General features: G+C 44.5%; 1 protein-coding gene across 2 annotated transcripts in view; it reads right to left on the reverse strand.

Moving 5' to 3' along the window:
• The window catches only part of LOC125623221 (transmembrane protein 132C), a 299,990-nt gene that overhangs the window by 132,688 nt on the left and 146,246 nt on the right, over positions 1–21,056 (reverse strand). The gene's annotated exons all lie outside the window — the stretch shown is intronic.

Here is a 21,056-nt window from a genome sequence, read left to right on the forward strand (position 1 = left end):
GATTTGCTGCGTGACCCTGGACACGTTAGTTAATCTCATCCTATGCTTCTAATAACATCAGCACTGGATGTTGTCAGGTTTAATTAAAGAGAGTTTATAAAGTGATTGAAGATTCTCTTAAGTGCAAAATTTATGCCTCCAATTTTGGTGACAATCAATTTTCATCACAGGACATCAAGAATGAGAGACCCCTATCCATCTACATAGGCACTGATACAGTTCCCATCCCCAGAGTATTTGTGAACTCACAAAAGTCACTTGGAGTTGGATTCTCGTACATGTGTGCGTGTGTACAGGGGATAGCAGTCAATTACAACACCTGGATTTTGCAACAGCCTGGCCCCAGCCTCAGTTAGAGCAACCTAAGTGCTGCTCTAAATCATGCCACTGGCGTATTGTCCTTATGGGGCTTACCCAGTGGAAGCCTGGAGGAAAGGGCATAGAGCACAATGGAAAATTGGGCTCTGAAGACTAGATTTTCAAAGGTTATTAGGCACCTAAGGATGCAGATATGTGTTTTGAAAATCCCACGAGGCACCTAAGTGCCTAACTCCCACTGAAATCAAATTTTCATTTCACCAAAAAAATTGCATTTTTTTTTCATTTTGGGTCCACCTGAAACAATCCCACCCCCCCTCCCCAATTCTTCAGTCTGTCACAAACTGAAAAAATCAGCTATTCTAACAGCTCTCCTTTGAGCATTTATGAAGCTTTTTTTTAAAATTTTTGGTCAGATTCTTCATTAAAAAAAAACAAAAAACAGCAGCCCTGGAACTGAAATTTGATAAAACCCCTGAAATCCAAATCTGAAGAACACCCACTGCTTAAGTGCTAATATCTCACCAAAGAAAGAGAGGTAAAAGCCCTTCAACCTAGACCTTTTGTGCCTCTTCCACTTGAAAACAGCTTTGAAATGGCACAATGTCAGTCGAAATTGGATTCACAGCCTTTGAATTTTGATTAGGTTTACAATTTCCTCAGGAGTTACAAATTGCTTTTTCAACCATGCAGCTCAAAATAGTCAATGGATGGACTCTTGTTTATTGGGGGAGGGGGGGGACACTTTATCTGGCCAAGGTTAGGAATACAATCCACTACCAGAGGACAAAAGGCCCTGACTACAATACCAATTTGTTAATTAACTACAATATTGGGCATTAGGATGAGTGGCCTTCACATCTACCATTATGTAAAACCCATTTAAAGAAGCAAACTATTCAGGAATAAAGTAGGTTACATTTAGTAAAGAAAAATCAATGTTGTGATTGCACTTAGCACTAGAATTAGGGTATGAATACCCACAAGACTAAGCTTCCTAAATAAATATGCAGAAGTGTAATCTGTTACTCTCCCTCTAAAAGGGGCACTGAGGTTTATATAACAAGGTCAATGGATGAATCAGAATTAGGTCAGACCATACGGAGTACCATGTACTTTTAAGTAGGTCTCTACTTACATGCTTCAAATATTTTCACTTAAATGTTAATTTACTTATGATATCTGACCACTAGCAGAGTAAAGTCTATTTAGTTCCTTTCCAAAGATTGGTTGACCTCGTTGTATGGCTGTAATTAAATATTCATTAAAAATAACCAACAGTACCAACTTTGTATATAAAAACTTGTAAGTCTCAGCTCCCAAATAAACCCCTAGACTAAAGACCCATTGGCCAAATTGCTTGCCAGTCTCCTGTATTTACCTCCCTAACCCATGTAGCGTTTATACACATGCCACATTCTCTAAACTGAGGCAAGTGCGGTGGGTGATAATAAGTGGAGACGACAAGCAGCTGGAATACTCCAGGCTTCCTCAGAGCACACTTCCCCACTCCAATTGAACAATTTTCCTCTCTGCTGTGCCTATTCAATCACATAGGATCACTCAGCCAGCCACTTTGTTTTATCCCTCCCTTCTCCAAAATGAAGCGTGCCAACCCATAGAAACTTGTCACTCATCCTGTCTGAATTTTTGGCCAATTATACCACAACATGCTTTTCAGCTGCTTTCCCCAACAGCAGGAGGGCCTAATCATCAGAAGGGAGCAGGACATACTTGAGTTCATCGAAACCCAGTGTCAAAACCGAGCAAATCAAATTTTGTCTTCCATCTTTCATACTTTATTTCACTCTCTCTTTTCCATCTCCGTGGGCCACATTTTCCATCAACCAGCTGAGCAAGTAATCCCTCACATACCACCACTGCTGCTCTCTGGAGCGTTAGAAGTGGTTACATTTGCTTCAGGCATTTGGTTGTCCAAACACCCAAAGAATTAGATCTCAGAATACAGACTATCGGCATTTCTACAGCATCCAACATAGCCTCTAGGTGTTGGTTTTGGACCTCTGTCCAAAGTAGGACCAAAATTCTCCTGTTTTGCCTTCCTCTGGCCATAAGCTACATTCCACATGAATGCTGCCAGAACTCCTCGACCATTTTGACTACGTGCTTTCCATGGCAATAGTAACCCAACCGGATCAGGGCTGTAATTTTTGATCCTTTGGCAGAAATGAACCACACAGTGGAGAGATGAATCACGTCAGGTTAGAATTGGATAGAGTAGAGTAATGGTGAGGTCAGCTTCAGCTTCACACTGAATCAGGGTTTCTCTAAGGATGGATTTGAAGCCCTTTTCCACATAGTAGCCAGCATGCTGAGTGATGCAAGCTTGTCTGTTATGCTTGGATCTCTGTGGTTATTAATTTGCATCACAAAAAACTTGTACCTCAGATTTGTCTCAGACTCGTTTGGGGGCTCCTTCCTCTTCTCCCCAACAGATAGATAGAGCATTTTGTTGGCATGGAAAACAAGTAGCATCCTGACTTCAGAGAAGACAGTCCCTGACAATTTACATTTGAAAAATCACTGGATAATTCTTGCCAAGACTAAACAAAGGAATTTTAGAAAACCCCACAATAATAAACAAACTTTGTTTAATTTCACACTTTCCAATCAAAAACTGGTTTCAGAGTAACAGCCGTGTTAGTCTGTATTCGCAAAAAGAAAAGGAGTACTTGTGGCACCTTAGAGACTAACCAATTTATTTGAGCATAAGCTTTCGTGAGCTTCATGCATCCGATGAAGTTAGCTGTAGCTCACGAAAGCTTATGCTCAAATAAATTGGTTAGTCTCTAAGGTGCCACAAGTACTCCTTTTCTTTTTTCAATCAAAAACTGAGGTACTCAATTTCATCGGCAAATTTTCATTTAGACTAAAATGTCTCAGGCTTCCTAGAGTGTAAAGTTTAGAGACAAACAAACATAATTAATGTGTTCAACTCAACTACAGATACAAACCTTGTCATTGTTATTGCATTTTGGTGTCTCTTCTGCTGTTAGATTACAAGAAACCTCATGTTTATCAGTAACTATATGTAATAAGCATCTGATAAACGCAGTACATACAAATAGCAATTAAATCAGCAACAGCCACAGCAGAAGATGGATTTATGACTCTAGGAGTCTTTGAAGCCTTCTCACATTAAAATTTTCCCATTTAAATTAAAATCTGAGGTGCATGTTTATGGTCACAATGGGTGAATACCACCTGCAACAGTAAGATATCGAAAGGGCAAGCTTCACCTCCAATCCTAAATTCCAACACCTTCCTAGTTCCACTAGGAGCAGCTCCTAACAAGAGACTCCCAGTGGTGTTGTGTTGTGTGGGATTGTTGCGATACGGACAAGAGATCTAACAGCTAAGGCCCTGCAATCATACATGATTCTGCTGCAAAATCAAAGTCTGAGATGAGATTACAACACTAAATTTCCCCAGTGACCGACATTAGGTTTGAAATAGTTTTCTAGCGCCAAGCCCTCCAGTCCCTGCCAGTGTGTTTTCTTTTCAGAAGGTTATACCTAGCTTTGAATCTTTTGTGTGCCATTTAAACTCCATCCTTCCCCTTCCATAATGTTCTTTGATCCCAGCAGTGTCTACTCTCAGATCAACAACTGCTGCTTCATACAGAACAAAACAATCTCACCTTCTCAGGTGCTGCACTGTATGACTTTTCAGTAAGACGTTTTCTAAATTTTATACATTATACATAAAATCTTATGCTTTGACTTAGCAAACCCTGACCCCTTTTGACAGGTTTCAGAGTAGTAGCTGTGTTTATTTGTAGCTTATTTGAGCATAAGCTTTCGTGAGATGCATCCGATGAAGTGAGCTGTAGCTCACGAAAGCTTATGCTCAAATAAATTTGTTAGTCTTTAAGGTGCCACAAGTACTCCTTTTCTTTTTTACCCCTTTTGGTTGTTCTTCTCCAGTGCCTCAAATCCTTTCCTGCCTGTAATATTTGCTAACACTCAGTATACTCCAGTAAGGCTCCACTGATCTGCCCAGGCTATGGGAGAGCACCGAATGTTACTGAATTCCGAAGGTCACATTGTAAGAAATGATTTCATCATCTCAGGACCCTTTTGTTTTTTTTAAACTCGAAGAGCCTCTCCTGGTAGCTGTGGGCTGTTCCTGGGCTGCACTTTCCAGCAACTCTCTGACCTTCTCAAGTTCTGCCAAAAGAAATTTAACCTCTTTCTGCCATAATTTAAGTCAACCCCTTCTCTTCTTTGCTTCCATAGCAAATCAGCAGATTACAGCCAGCTTGTGGCATCCATAAAACTCAGGCAGGAGACTAACTGCGACAATTAAACAGGGTTTGTTTTATTAAGAAAATCTTTTCCTTCCATCTTTCTAGGTGAAGTGAGGCCCGGGGTCTCACTCTAGCTCTCAGGGGGCAGATGTCTACACTGCAAAATGGTAACAATTGAACGCCTCATTGCCAGTCGCAACAGAAAAGCCAGAGGCTGAATGGAACATGGAGTCTGACCTTAGTGGCATATAACCTCCAGATGTACGTGCAGAACCTCTAATAAGAAAAGGATGATTGTGTGGTTAAGGCACCAGATCAGGACACCCAGCTCTGCCACAGGTTTCCTGTATGACCTAGGGCAAATCACTTAATCCTTCTTTGCTTAAGTTCTATATTAATAAATGGGTATAACGATACCTCCTCTTTCTCACCCTTTGTCTATTTAGCCTGCAGGTTCTTTGGAGCTGGGGCTGTCTCTTATTATGCGTAGATACAGCATCTCACACAATGGAGCCTCAGTCACGACTGGGGATATTATTATTCCAGGTTGCTATCCAGTACATTGGTAAATCCGATGGGTCACCTATAGATAGCTTTTGGTATCTAGGATTTCTAGATTGCAGGAAATTGCCTATTAAGTTAACCATTCTGTCAGGGAAAGTCTTGCCTACCAACCATCCCATTCTCTCCAGGAAGCTGCTTTCTCATGGGATAGTCAAGGTAAAGCCTCCAGTAGATGGTAATTGACACGTGATATGTACCGCTCTCTATATACTCTACAAATCTGGGCATCTGGAATGGGCAAGCGCAGAGCAGAGCGAACATGAACAACAATGAACAAAGTTATCAAACATTTTCTGTTGTGCCAGCAAACAGATTTGGTTCACACGTTTATTGTTATTTGTGTTGTCGCAGCACCTAGGAGCCCCATCACAGACCAGGACCCCGTTGTGCTAGGCCTCCAAAAGCCCCTGCCCCCGAAGAGTTTACCATTTAAGTACACGACAAGAGACATCAGATGAATACAGACAAGTGGCTGAGGGAGCACATGGAACCAGTGAGGCATTATTGGTCAGTATGATAGCGGCGGTCAAGTTTTGGTTCTGCTTTACCCATCCCTATGAGCGACAGGTGAGCCTGGCTATCCAGAGAAATCACCTCCCTCCCGCTGACATATTGACACAATCAAGTCAACAGAAGCCTCCAACTGGAGCCTCTTTGACATAAACAAGAGGCGTCCGCTGGCAGGGCGTTATGTGTGAAGGATCCTTGGGTGTGGAACTCACTTTCACAACTCCACCCTGCTTGACTAGCCAGGGCTTTGATTCATGAACATCCTGGGCATGCCGCAAAGGCCTGGTTTTTTCCCCGCTTCCCTCAGGCTCTCGGGGATGCAATGGGAGGTATCTATGCTCACGGGCTGTCCGTTGGCACTGCTTGTGGGATTTTCAAAAGGTGCCCCACGGATTTGGTCACCCTGGCCCAGTATTTAGGCACTGAACTCCCACTAAGGATCAGGGCCCCAGTGCCTATTCATTTCAATGGGAATTGGTGCATCATATCCCTTAGGTAGCTTTGAACAGCTTGGCTTCACAGCTCCCCCCCTCCCCACCTCGCGGGCCAGCTACATTTTCAACATTTAAAATAAAGAAATCAAAAGAACCAGAATCTGAACACTTTGGGGAGCTTCCTGGGTCAGCTCCGGTCCATTTTGGTGATTAGCTGTTTGTTAACACTCGCAATCCCTTCAAATTCCCAGCCAATTATTATTATTTTGAGTCTGTGAACTAGTCATTTAAGCTTCTAATATATCTCCCAGCAAAACTGCTTTCCTCAGCTCTGAGAGGTAATACTTCCCCCTCTACCCCCTCACCCCAGCATTAGTTAAGGGATTATAGGGAGGATATGAGAAAATATATATATATATATATATATATATATATATATATATATATATATATATATTCATTCAGGAGTGATCTACAGTATGTAGAGACTCTAGGGTTGTCTTTCAGGCAGAGAGGAAACTCCATCTGAATTTACAAAAAGAAAAGGAGTACTTGTGGCACCTTAGAGACTAACCAATTTATTTGAGCATGAGCTTTCGTGAGCTACAGCTCACTTCATCAGATGTTTACCGTGGAAACTGCAGCAGACTTTATATACACACAGAGAATATGAAACAATACCTCCTCCCACCCCACTGTCCTGCTGGTAATAGCTTATCTAAAGTGATCAACAGGTGGGCCATTTCCAGCACAAATCCAGGTTTTCTCACCCTCCACCCCCCACACAAATTCACTCTCCTGCCGGTGCTAGCCCATCCAAAGTGACAACTCTTTGCATAATCAAGTCGGGCTATTTCCTGCATAGATCAAGGTTTTCTCACATCCCCCCCACCCGCATACACACACAAACTCACTCTCCTGCTGGTAATAGCTCATCTAAACTGACCACTCTCCAAGTTTAAATCCAAGTTAAACCAGAACATCGGGGGGGGGGGGGGGGGGGGGGGGTAGGAAAAAACAAGAGGAAACAGGCTACCTTGCATAATGACTTAGCCACTCCCAGTCTCTATTTAAGCCTAAATTAATAGTATCCAATTTGCAAATGAATTCCAATTCAGCAGTTTCTCGCTGGAGTCTGGATTTGAAGTTTTTTTGTTTTAAGATAGCGACCTTCATGTCTGTGATTGCGTGACCAGAGAGATTGAAGTGTTCTCCGACTGGTTTATGAATGTTATAATTCTTGACATCTGATTTGTGTCCATTTATTCTTTTACGTAGAGACTGTCCAGTTTGACCAATGTACATGGCAGAGGGGCATTGCTGGCACATGATGGCATATATCACATTGGTGGATGTGCAGGTGAACGAGCCTCTGATAGTGTGGCTGATGTTATTAGGCCCTGTGATGGTGTCCCCTGAATAGATATGTGGGCACAATTGGCAACGGGCTTTGTTGCAAGGATAAGTTCCTGGGTTAGTGGTTCTGTTGTGTGGTATGTGGTTGTTGGTGAGTATTTGCTTCAGGTTGCGGGGCTGTCTGTAGGCAAGGACTGGCCTGTCTCCCAAGACTTGTGAGAGTGTTGGGTCATCCTTTAGGATAGGTTGTAGATCCTTAATAATGCGTTGGAGGGGTTTTAGTTGGGGGCTGAAGGTGACCGCTAGTGGCGTTCTGTTATTTTCTTTGTTAGGCCTGTCCTGTAGTAGGTAACTTCTGGGAACTCTTCTGGCTCTATCAATCTGTTTCTTTACTTCTGCAGGTGGGTATTGTAGTTGTAAGAAAGCTTGACAGAGATCTTGTAGGTGTTTGTCTCTGTCTGAGGGGTTGGAGCAAATGCGGTTGTATCGCAGAGCTTGGCTGTAGACGATGGATCGTGTGGTGTGGTCAGGGTGAAAGCTGGAGGCATGCAGGTAGGAATAGCGGTCAGTAGGTTTCCGGTATAGGGTGGTGTTTATGTGGCCATTGTTTATTAGCACTGTAGTGTCCAGGAAGTGGATCTCTTGTGTGGACTGGACCAGGCTGAGGTTGGTGGTGGGATGGAAATTGTTGAAGTCGTGGTGGAATTCCTCAAGGGCTTCTTTTCCATGGGTCCAGATGATGAAGATGTCATCAATATAGCGCAAGTAGAGTAGGGGCTTTAGGGGACGAGAGCTGAGGAAGCGTTGTTCTAAATCAGCCATAAAAATGTTGGCATACTGTGGGGCCATGCGGGTACCCATAGCAGTGCCGCTGATCTGAAGGTATACATTGTCCCCAAATGTGAAATAGTTATGGGTAAGGACAAAGTCACAAAGTTCAGCCACCAGGTTAGCCGTGACATTATCGGGGATAGTGTTCTTGACGGCTTGTAGTCCATCTTTGTGTGGAATGTTGGTGTAGAGGGCTTCTACATCCATAGTAGCCAGGATGGTGTTATCAGGAAGATCACCGATGGATTGAAGTTTCCTCAGGAAGTCAGTGGTGTCTCGAAGGTAGCTGGGAGTGCTGGTAGCGTAGGGCCTGAGGAGGGAGTCTACATAGCCAGACAATCCTGCTGTCAGGGTGCCAATGCCTGAGATGATGGGGCGCCCAGGATTTCCAGGTTTATGGATCTTGGGTAGTAGATAGAATATCCCAGGTCGGGGTTCCAGGGGTGTGTCTGTGCGGATTTGATCTTGTGCTTTTTCAGGAAGTTTCTTGAGCAAATGCTGTAGTTGCTTTTGGTAACTCTCAGTGGGATCATAGGGTAATGGCTTGTAGAAACTCGTGTTGGAGAGCTGCCGAGCAGCCTCTTGTTCATATTCCGACCTATTCATGATGACAACAGCACCTCCTTTGTCAGCCTTTTTGATTATGATGTCAGAGTTGTTTCTGAGGCTGTGGATGGCATTGCGTTCCGCATGGCTGAGGTTATGGGGCAAGTGATGCTGCTTTTCCACAATTTCAGCCCGTGCACGTCGGCGGAAGCACTCTATGTAGAAGTCCAGTCTGCTGTTTCGACCTTCAGGAGGAGTCCATCTAGAATCCCTCTTTCTGTAGTGTTGGCAGGGAGACCTCTGTGGATTAGTATGTTGTTCAGAGGTATTTTGGAAATATTCCTTGAGACGGAGACGTCGAAAATAGGATTCTAGGTCACCACAGAACTGTATCATGTTCGTGGGGGTGGAGGGGCAGAAGGAGAGGCCCCGAGACAGAACAGCTGCTTCTGCTGGGCTGAGAGTATAGTTGGATAGGTTAACAATATTGCTAGGTGGGGTGAGGGAACCATTGCTGTGGCCCCTTGTAGCATGTAGTAGTTTAGAAAGTTTACTGTCTTTTTTCTTTTGTAGAGAAGCAAAGTGTGCGTTGTAAATGGCTTGTCTAGTTTTAGTAAAATCCAGCCACGAGGAAGTTTGTGTGGAAGGTTGGTTCTTTATGAGAGTATCCATTTTTGAGAGCTCATTCTTAATCTTTCCCTGTTTGCTGTAGAGGATCTTGATCAGGTGATTCCGCAGTTTCTTTGAGAGCGTGAGGCACAAGCTGTCAGCATAGTCTGTGTGGTATGTAGATTGTAATGGATTTTTGACCTTCAGTCCTTTTGGTACGATGTCCATCTGTTTGCATTTGGAAAGGAAGATGATGTCTGTCTGTATCTGTACAAGTTTCTTCATGCTAACCTCTGAAACCTGTCATTATGCAAGGCACTGCATTTAGCCGTATGGAGTGGAAATCTATCAACTGCATGAAGAAACTTGTACAGATACAGACAGACATCATCTTCCTTTCCAAATGCAAACAGATGGACATCGTACCAAAAGGACTGAAGGTCAAAAATCCATTACAATCTACATACCACACAGACTATGCTGACAGCTTGTGCCTCACGCTCTCAAAGAAACTGCGGAATCACCTGATCAAGATCCTCTACAGCAAACAGGGAAAGATTAAGAATGAGCTCTCAAAAATGGATACTCTCATAAAGAACCAACCTTCCACACAAACTTCCTCGTGGCTGGATTTTACTAAAACTAGACAAGCCATTTACAACGCACACTTTGCTTCTCTACAAAAGAAAAAAGACAGTAAACTTTCTAAACTACTACATGCTACAAGGGGCCACAGCAATGGTTCCCTCACCCCACCTAGCAATATTGTTAACCTATCCAACTATACTCTCAGCCCAGCAGAAGCAGCTGTTCTGTCTCGGGGCCTCTCCTTCTGCCCCTCCACCCCCACGAACATGATACAGTTCTGTGGTGACCTAGAATCCTATTTTCGACGTCTCCGTCTCAAGGAATATTTCCAAAATACCTCTGAACAACATACTAATCCACAGAGGTCTCCCTGCCAACACTACAGAAAGAGGGATTCTAGATGGACTCCTCCTGAAGGTCGAAACAGCAGACTGGACTTCTACATAGAGTGCTTCCGCCGACGTGCACGGGCTGAAATTGTGGAAAAGCAGCATCACTTGCCCCATAACCTCAGCCATGCGGAACGCAATGCCATCCACAGCCTCAGAAACAACTCTGACATCATAATCAAAAAGGCTGACAAAGGAGGTGCTGTTGTCATCATGAATAGGTCGGAATATGAACAAGAGGCTGCTCGGCAGCTCTCCAACACGAGTTTCTACAAGCCATTACCCTATGATCCCACTGAGAGTTACCAAAAGCAACTACAGCATTTGCTCAAGAAACTTCCTGAAAAAGCACAAGATCAAATCCGCACAGACACACCCCTGGAACCCCGACCTGGGATATTCTATCTACTACCCAAGATCCATAAACCTGGAAATCCTGGGCGCCCCATCATCTCAGGCATTGGCACCCTGACAGCAGGATTGTCTGGCTATGTAGACTCCCTCCTCAGGCCCTACGCTACCAGCACTCCCAGCTACCTTCGAGACACCACTGACTTCCTGAGGAAACTTCAATCCATCGGTGATCTTCCTGATAACACCATCCTGGCTACTATGGATGTAGAAGCCCTCTACACCAACATTCCACACAAAGATGGACTACAAGCCGTCAAGAACACTATCCCCGATAATGTCACGGCTAACCTGGTGGCTGAACTTTGTGACTTTGTCCTTACCCATAACTATTTCACATTTGGGGACAATGTATACCTTCAGATCAGCGGCACTGCTATGGGTACCCGCATGGCCCCACAGTATGCCAACATTTTTATGGCTGATTTAGAACAACGCTTCCTCAGCTCTCGTCCCCTAAAGCCCCTACTCTACTTGCGCTATATTGATGACATCTTCATCATCTGGACCCATGGAAAAGAAGCCCTTGAGGAATTCCACCACGACTTCAACAATTTCCATCCCACCACCAACCTCAGCCTGGTCCAGTCCACACAAGAGATCCACTTCCTGGACACTACAGTGCTAATAAACAATGGCCACATAAACACCACCCTATACCGGAAACCTACTGACCGCTATTCCTACCTGCATGCCTCCAGCTTTCACCCTGACCACACCACACGATCCATCGTCTACAGCCAAGCTCCGCGATACAACCGCATTTGCTCCAACCCCTCAGACAGAGACAAACACCTACAAGATCTCTGTCAAGCTTTCTTACAACTACAATACCCACCTGCAGAAGTAAAGAAACAGATTGATAGAGCCAGAAGAGTTCCCAGAAGTTACCTACTACAGGACAGGCCTAACAAAGAAAATAACAGAACGCCACTAGCGGTCACCTTCAGCCCCCAACTAAAACCCCTCCAACGCATTATTAAGGATCTACAACCTATCCTAAAGGATGACCCAACACTCTCACAAGTCTTGGGAGACAGGCCAGTCCTTGCCTACAGACAGCCCCGCAACCTGAAGCAAATACTCACCAACAACCACATACCACACAACAGAACCACTAACCCAGGAACTTATCCTTGCAACAAAGCCCGTTGCCAATTGTGCCCACATATCTATTCAGGGGACACCATCACAGGGCCTAATAACATCAGCCACACTATCAGAGGCTCGTTCACCTGCACATCCACCAATGTGATATATGCCATCATGTGCCAGCAATGCCCCTCTGCCATGTACATTGGTCAAACTGGACAGTCTCTACGTAAAAGAATAAATGGACACAAATCAGATGTCAAGAATTATAACATTCATAAACCAGTCGGAGAACACTTCAATCTCTCTGGTCACGCAATCACAGACATGAAGGTCGCTATCTTAAAACAAAAAAACTTCAAATCCAGACTCCAGCGAGAAACTGCTGAATTGGAATTCATTTGCAAATTGGATACTATTAATTTAGGCTTAAATAGAGACTGGGAGTGGCTAAGTCATTATGCAAGGTAGCCTGTTTCCTCTTGTTTTTTCCTACCCCCCCCCCCCCCCCCCCCCGATGTTCTGGTTTAACTTGGATTTAAACTTGGAGAGTGGTCAGTTTAGATGAGCTATTACCAGCAGGAGAGTGAGTTTGTGTGTGTATGCGGGTGGGGGGGATGTGAGAAAACCTTGATCTATGCAGGAAATAGCCCGACTTGATTATGCAAAGAGTTGTCACTTTGGATGGGCTAGCACCGGCAGGAGAGTGAATTTGTGTGGGGGGTGGAGGGTGAGAAAACCTGGATTTGTGCTGGAAATGGCCCACCTGTTGATCACTTTAGATAAGCTATTACCAGCAGGACAGTGGGGTGGGAGGAGGTATTGTTTCATATTCTCTGTGTGTATATAAAGTCTGCTGCAGTTTCCACGGTAAACATCTGATGAAGTGAGCTGCAGCTCACGAAAGCTCATGCTCAAATAAATTGGTTAGTCTCTAAGGTGCCACAAGTACTCCTTTTCTTTTTGCGAATACAGACTAACACGGCTGTTCCTCTGAAACCCATCTGAATTTACAACCTGTTAACATTCTGCCTCTAGCAAAGATAAACACTGCAACCTGGGAGCATTCACGGAAACTGTCATGGGGCCTCTACTGTGTTTAACTTGGATCAGCTGGATAGTAGAGATTTGAGGGGAAACAACAGTATTACAGGTTTCAGAGTAACAGCCATGTTAGTCTGTATTTGCAAAAAGAAAAGGAGTACTTGAGGAACCTTAGAGACTAACCAATTTATTTGAGCATAAGCTTTCGTGAGCTACAGCTCACTTCATCGGATACATACTGTGGAAAGTTTAGAAGATCCTTATTATATACACACAAAGCATGAAAAAAATACCTCCTCCCACCCCTCTCCTGTTGGTAATAGCTTATCTAAAGTGATCACTCTCCTTACAATGTGTATGATAATCAAGGTGGGCCATTTCCAACACAAATCCAGGTTTTCTCACACACTCCCCCCACCACACACACACACAAACTCACTCTCCTGCTGGTAATAGCTTATCTAAAGTGACCACTCTCCTTACATTGTGTATGATAATCCAGGTGGGCCATTTCCAGCATAAATCCAGGGTTTAACAAGAACGTCTGGGGGGGGGGGTGAGGGGGCGTAGGAAAAAACAAGGGGAAATAGGCTACCTTGCATAATGACTAAGCCACTCCCAGTCTCTATTCAAGCCTAAGTTAATTGTATCCAATTTGCAAATGAATTCCAATTCAGCAGTTTCTTGCTGGAGCCTGGATTTGAAGTTTTTTTGTTGTAAAATAGCGACTTTCATGTCTGTAATCGCATGACCAGAGAGATTGAAGTGTTCTCCGACTGGTTTATGAATATTATAATTCTTGACATCTGATTTGTGTCCATTTACTCTTTTACGTAGAGACTGTCCAGTTTGACCAATGTACATGGCAGAGGGGCATTGCTGGCACATGATGGCATATATCACATTGGTGGATTACAATACAGCAGTATTACAGAGGGCCTTGAGTGGTGCTGGTATTCTGCCTGGGCCAGGTCCTTCCCCTTCCTTGAATGTGGAAGGCTATTTAACACTGAGACACTTCACAGAAGCGCTTTAAAAAAAAAAAAAAAAAAAGCAAGGCAGCCCCTTAAATTTGTCACAAAAACCCGGCTTGACCTGCACCCTGGATGACTGGATTAGATGAAGCCAGCAAGGAGGTGACAGTGTCAGGTTTGACTCATCAGAGAAATAAGTTGGAAAAAAGGCAGAAGAGCTGGCCCAAATCTCTACCTCTGCACCAGTTATTCTCAGGGTCAGATAAATCTTTTCCTTCTCTCACTCCCTGTCCCCAACCCCACAGGCTCAGGGCTTTATATGATATTGCAGCACTGCCAACCCTCATAATTTGAATCACAAGTCACACAATATTTGGTGTTCTTCATAAAGCTCCAGCTCCTGGAGTCACGTGAACACCTGAGAATCTCAGCTTTCTTTAAAAAGAAAGAAGTGTCTAGGCCTCCCAGGTGTAGAGGAATGATTGACAACATGAACCCAAGTGTTTTCAATAAAGAGAACCGCTCATTTATTATTGTTTAAAAAACCTCATGATTTTTAAGACTATCTCGTGATTTTATGAAGTTTAACTCATGATTTTTGAATGCTTGGGGCTGGCAATACTAATATTGTGGTCAGGCCTCACTGTGGCTCCTTTCAAATCTGACACCAGTTTAGCTCTTCCCCTCGAATTGCACCTCAAAGCACATGAATCTTCTCCCCCGAAGTCAAAGGGGAATTCTGGGTGCACAAGCAATGCAGGATGAAGACCAGAGCAGGAGCAACAATGTCTTTTGGTGCCTAGAGAATTCTCCCAGAAATTCTCGGCAGCCATTTTACATCTGATAGCAAACTTTTCCTAGTCAGTGACAACACCTAAATAAGGAGGAGCATATATATATATATATATATGCACCTTATTAACCTTGAATTCAAAAGTAACTGGGACAACGCAAGCAGTGGGCACATCTCTCAGATTTGTATGGAAGGAACTTTAAAAAGCTGAGGCATAATCGCACCAAGTTAAGGCCCCTGAAAGGTCCTCACTGCAGGACTGGGGCCCAAATTCTTGTGAATTAGCGCCCCGTGAGTAAGGGTTGCAGGATGGGGCCCTAGCCCAGCTGGACAGGTTGCCTTCTGCCCTGGTTCACCTCTAAAGGAAATTGAAACAAGCAGCTATCCAACCAACACACATACACACTCTGTAGATAGGAAGCACAGAGTGGGTAAATCCCGAGGAGGGATTTCGCTGCGCATGCTAAAGATGACCTCTATAGATCTATATTATAGGATTGCAGACATTTTTGAGATAAACAAATGCACCGAGATAATGTTCGCCACTGCGTGCACTTTCCATTATTATGACAAGATCTCCCTAAGCTGAGCATGCATGGCATTCCTCCAGCTCACACGGCAGGAGCATTACTGGGAAAAATACTTACAGTTTGCAGCATTTATTAGGATTATTACTTAGACCCTAAATGACTTTCCCTACAGTCCCTTTGTATTTTTAATCCTCTCCTCAGTCCCCCTCTAGCAGCTGTTACTGCTACGCTTTACCATCAGCTAAGCAGACTACAAGGCTGCTTTTCCTCTTTCCTAGGAGGAATCCTACATTGCTGAGCTTCAACTGTTCGAAAGAGGGATGGGTGCCCTGAAAATGTCAATAAATGAGCGGTTATGTTGGGAGCTTCTGCCAAATTCAAATTTTAGGTGTGCTGCTTTACAATTCTCTCAGGGGTTTCACAGAAATTAGGAAGGGAAAAGAATGACTGCAGTCGATCAGCTAGTCCATCTTCCAAGAGCCCATGCAGGATTGTCCCCTGCAGTACAGGCGCCCACTCCATGGGTGCTCAGGGGCACAAGCACCCATGGGAAAAAACACAGTGGGTGCTCGGCCCCCAACAGCCAATCAGCTGTTTGGCAGCTGCCCAGCAGCGCTTGCGTGAGGGTGGAGAGCAGCGAACGGCAGGCGGGTGGGTGGCCCCGGGGGCGGGAGGAGGCACCATGACGATGGGGTCTTAGGGGAGGGAGCGGCCCAGCGGGCAGGAAGAGGTGGATTGAGGGTGGGGCCTCAGGGGTGGAGCGGTGGGTGGTGCATCCACAGGGACAAGTAACAGTCAGCACCTGCAGTATAGTATGTTGTGCTTTGATGAGTCCAGTTTAACATGGCTCCCTAAGGAGATCGGTCCACAGATCTCAACACGCTTCCCAAAGCTCTCTGGCATGCAGCTGGGAGTTCACTGACTGGTACCATGCTTAAGAAGGTGTTACACGTGCACCTGTCAGTGGTCCACTCAGCCCAGCCAGCTCCATCTGCCCCTTTGGGGTACCTAGTAGCGCTAGCCATGAACAATCCTTGGGCTCAGGTGAGCACCAGGACTGTAGTCAAGACAGAGTGCAGAGAATAGCAGCTGAGAATCATTGCAACAGGTTTGGTTTAATATTAGCACACAGACCCCCGTACTGGGTAACGGCCCGTCTCTCTTCTTTCACCGTAATCCTTGCACTGGTATGCAGTTACCTTAGCATATGCACCCTTATTCCTGTTCTTCTGTTTCAGAACAACTGCATCTTCCATCTAATTCTGTATGCTGGCAGTACGTAGGAAATGCTGTGAAAATAGTCTAGGGGGATGCATTGGACAAAGCTGCTAGCTCTTTATGTTAGAATTGAATCTTAATCTATTTAAGGCTGCCAGGGATCTGTGATACAGCCTCCCAAATGGACTCGGAGTTTACCCAGCATGAGCTCAGATTCTTGTGCCTTGAGACTGCTGGTAGTAGCTTATGCTTTTAAAGCCCAATTAAATGAATAGTAAGACGCCACGGAGGTCGGGGGGGGGGGGGTCGGTTCAGATCCTGGACGTGCACTCTAATGCAGTGCAACGGGACCAACATGTCACCAGTATCCGATCCGAGCAAGGAGGCAGAGGGGACACATGATGGGGGCTCAGGGGGCTAAGAAATGAGAAGACAATGAGGAAGTCAGGGGTGGGTGCTTCTCAGGAGGTTCGAGGATTAGGGGAACCACTGTAACTACTTTTCGGTTTCGTAACAGACTGTTTTTGTTTCTTTAAAGGGGGATTCAGTGGAAACAGCCACATCTTTTCTCTAAGCATGAGGAAACCTGTGCTTTGCCTTAGGGACAGAAGAATCCTTCCAAGCCTGGCGGGTGCAAGTGGCCCTCAGGGTATGTAATATATACTGTATTTTATTTTATTCACCAGGAATTTTTTCCTCCACCCTCTCTACTCCTTCCTCCTCCATTCCCAATCTCTCTATATTTCTCTGCCACTTGGCTTGCTCCCAAATATATCTCCCCTTGCATCCCTATCTTTCCATCTGCCTCGCCCCCCCCCCCCCCAGGCCTCTCTCTACTCCTTAATTTAAGATCTGACTAAGTCAAACATGAATCCAATCATCCATCACTGGACCCAATCACCCCATCCACCTTTACCCCCCATTGATAGAAACGAAAGCTGACTAAGACTCCAGCCCTAGTTCTTCAGTTTCTTGTTTGTTTGAATTAAATTTGCAGTTGGGTCACATCGTGGTGCAGAGGGTTTTATTTTGTTTTGTTTTGTTCTCTGAAGGAAATGTCAAAAGTGATAGGGTGGTTTTCAATAAGCATGGGGTGGAGGCCCATTTGTTGAGGCTGCTGGACAAGAGGAACACAGGTAATTAGGGGACCTCTAGAACATGGGTAATTCTGGCACCTGCTCAGTTAAATGAAAAGGGTCTCACAGCTACTAAGTAATACTTTAGTGAGAAGAAACACCCCTCTTCAGGACACATGCTCTCTGTTATACCTTTGAGATATCATGACCAGACCTGAAAAGCCTTGGCTATGTACCTTCCAACCACAGAAGCCCTCTTATCTTCTCTGCATGTTACATAAGTGGGGCTAAATTCTCCTGCTGCAGGATATCAGGAACTACCATTAACTTTTACATGAGTCACTCATATCCTACTGCAGGAGAGTTTGGACCAAGATCCTAGGTACCAAGATGGTTTACAATGACCCTCTTTCCAGGCACCTATAGCAGCTGGAGCATGGCAAACCCAGTTCTCATCCCCAGTTTGTCGGAAGCAAATTAGTGCAGCCATCTAGTCTCCGTGCCTCAGTTTTCCATCTATAAAATGGGGATAGTAATCCTTCTTGTCCGCTTTGTCTATTCAGACTGTAAATGCTTTAGGGCCGGGACGGTCTCTTACTGTGTGTTTACACAACGCCTCACACAATGGGGCTCTGATCTCAGCTGGGGCCTTCTGATGTTATTGCAATGCGAAACTTGCAGCCAGGTCCTCCTCCCAAAAGCCCCCACTAAGCCATTATGGAGACCATTTCCTGTGGAAAGTTCGGTCTTGCGCTGGCCAGAATGGTCTTGCTATTGGCCTCTACTGAACGGTAAGTCAGACATGCTCATGCACTAGGATTCTGTTGTCCTCCAGCTGTCAGCCCTCACAACCAATTCTCCTTTAGGGACCTGTTCTTTAAAACTTGAGCCCATGAGGGCTGTGGAATCCTGGCGCCACAATGGAGAAAGGGAACTCCTGACAGGCCACTGAATTGTTCAATTCCTTTGAAGTGCTGTTGCAGGAATCAGTGGAATGGTTGCGGGGTGTATCTAAAGACGACCAGCTGCCAGCGGCTGAGTGAGAGGCTATGGCAAATGGCCACCACCCCAGTATAAACACTCACCTGAGGCCACCTGGGCATAGACATTAAACTACTCAAATATTCCTTGTTCTATTTAACCCCGCCCCCCCCCAAATTATTTATAATTGTCACTGGGTTTTTTCCATTTTCTTTGAGAGGACTAAAAATAAACACAAATCTGCTCCCTCCCCACCTCGCAGGGAGCCTTTTTTCCCCCTCCATGGCTCTCCCTGAAAGTCATTTCAATTCGTCCAACTGCATCCGATGCCTAACTGCAGGGATGAAAATCATTTTGTTTCAGCTTGATGCAGCAGAAACGCACAAGACCTAAATAGCATGTGACAGGATATCAGGACACACAAGCACCTGATTTAGGGTTGCACAGGCTACCTCGGCAGCAAAATGATTTGGTTTCTGAAAATGCTGAAACAGCTATTAACCAGCAGTATCTGTAATAGGTTAATAAAATTCAAAGTGAAAGACTGAGTGTACGCAAACACCCTCCCCAAGGCTTCAGATACCCATCAGAGAACCCCGCTTCATGCTCTCAGATCTCCGAACACCTGTTATCCAGTCTCTGTTTATAATCTCCTTTGATTACTCTGAGTTTCCAAGTATCTTATCACCTGCTTGACTCTGTGCCTTCAATCTTCAACCACCCTAAAGACGATATTTTATGTTTTCTTATTTAAGTTTAATATAACTAACTATCTTCCACCAACCAAATATAAAGGCATGGTTTTGGTGAGATATTTAGTGATAGTGAAAGATACTGGGCTGGCCATTCTGGCAGCTGTGTTGCCAAGTTTCAAGTTTTTGTCATGAGTCTTATGTCATTTGGGGGGTTTCTTAAAGCCCCAGTTCCTGGAGACAAGTGAATACGTGAGAATCTCTGTTTTAATTAAGTAAGTACGTTTCTTGCCTTTATAGCTGTGGGGGAAAAGCCCGGAAACAAGGCATGAGCACACCCTAAAGGCTCAGAGACCAGAAGGCCAACACAAAAGAACCCAAAAGGTTGGATTAAAAAATGGATTTTTAATACTATCTCACGATACTTGCGCCTGATTCATGATTGCTGAAGGCTTACAATATTGCTGTAAAATCCTCTGTCTATCCAAAATGAAGTAAGGCCACAGACGTACACATCCAGAGCACCTTGCCAATATGGCACTGTGCTATTCTGGAGAGTGCACCTATAAAGTGTATGAGGGAAGCTCAATCATACCTTATTGCCTCTGCTGGGAAAAGACAACAAGAGTGTCATCTGCGATGGGGATTTTGACATTGGCACCTGTCCACTAGGAACTTAACTGAGATCCCTCATTTCATGCTGGCCACCCAACAGCCATCACATGGACAACGCTACTGGACTTACACTCTACATAAACCAGGCAATGCAAAGAAGTCCTGGCAAGCCTGTACCAGTCCCCTGAGCTATTCACTCCCTTATTTGAGGGGCCTTAGATAAAAACCACTAAGAGTTATGGTGTGTATATATAACAATCAAGGATATGGAAAAGTGACAAGTACAAAGAAAGGAATGTGAATAATATACAGAAGAGGCCATTATTCTGTGTACTGCAGGAAAGTGTTTCTGCTCCTTGCCAAAGAGGGAATTTATCTTTCTTTGATCAGAGGTGACCAGAACAGAATGCAAATGCAATAAAACCAGGGGGAGGGAAATAAGAAAGCCACAAGGAATTCTACTCTGGTTTTGACAACTGATGGTGAGGTTATAAATTCATTCTTTGTGTAAGGGGCAGGAAGAATTTCATACTTCGAATAATCCACATTAATTGCTACGTTCTCGCGTCATTTCAGCAAAACTTCCTACCCATATTTCATTAGCAACACCTCTATGTTCTGCACCCCCGCAACCTCCTGGCAAGGATGGCCCTGCTCTTATTATTAACTTTAACGAGAGCAGGACTGGGTCATTAAGTCCTGATTCAGCAATCTGGTACAGAAGTTTCACATGGGTGTAACTGCAGGAATTCAGTGGAGTTATTCCTGATTTACACCAGTGGTGGTGAGAGCCAAATCAGGCCTTTAGTTACCTAAATTTCCCATTTCACCCTCTTCCCTAAGTTTCTCATCAGTTCTTCTATTTCCCTACTCCCATCAGTTGCTATAGTCCATTTTATTTAAATGCCTCTGCCCTCTCCCATACCACCTTCTTTATTCCATTTGCCCCTGGCCACTTCATTTTCTCCTTTGGACTTTTGGATGCCACAGACCTCGCTTGCTGTAGCTTAAAAATCAAGAAGAAAGCTTCTCCCCTCAAACTTTGCCCATTTTTAGAACTGGACATTTCAGAAGGTTCTGTAATATTACTTCGTCTCTTTCATTTCTGAATTTCCAAGATGCCAAAAGTACAAGGGAAGCTGTTCTGTTTCTAGGTAGCACCGAAGCAGCAAGTTCCAGGAATCAGGATGAGAATGCCTGTTCTCAATGGATTTC

The sequence above is a fragment of the Caretta caretta genome, chromosome 15 (genome assembly GCF_965140235.1).
Source record: "Caretta caretta isolate rCarCar2 chromosome 15, rCarCar1.hap1, whole genome shotgun sequence".
Classification (NCBI taxonomy): domain Eukaryota; kingdom Metazoa; phylum Chordata; order Testudines; family Cheloniidae; genus Caretta; species Caretta caretta.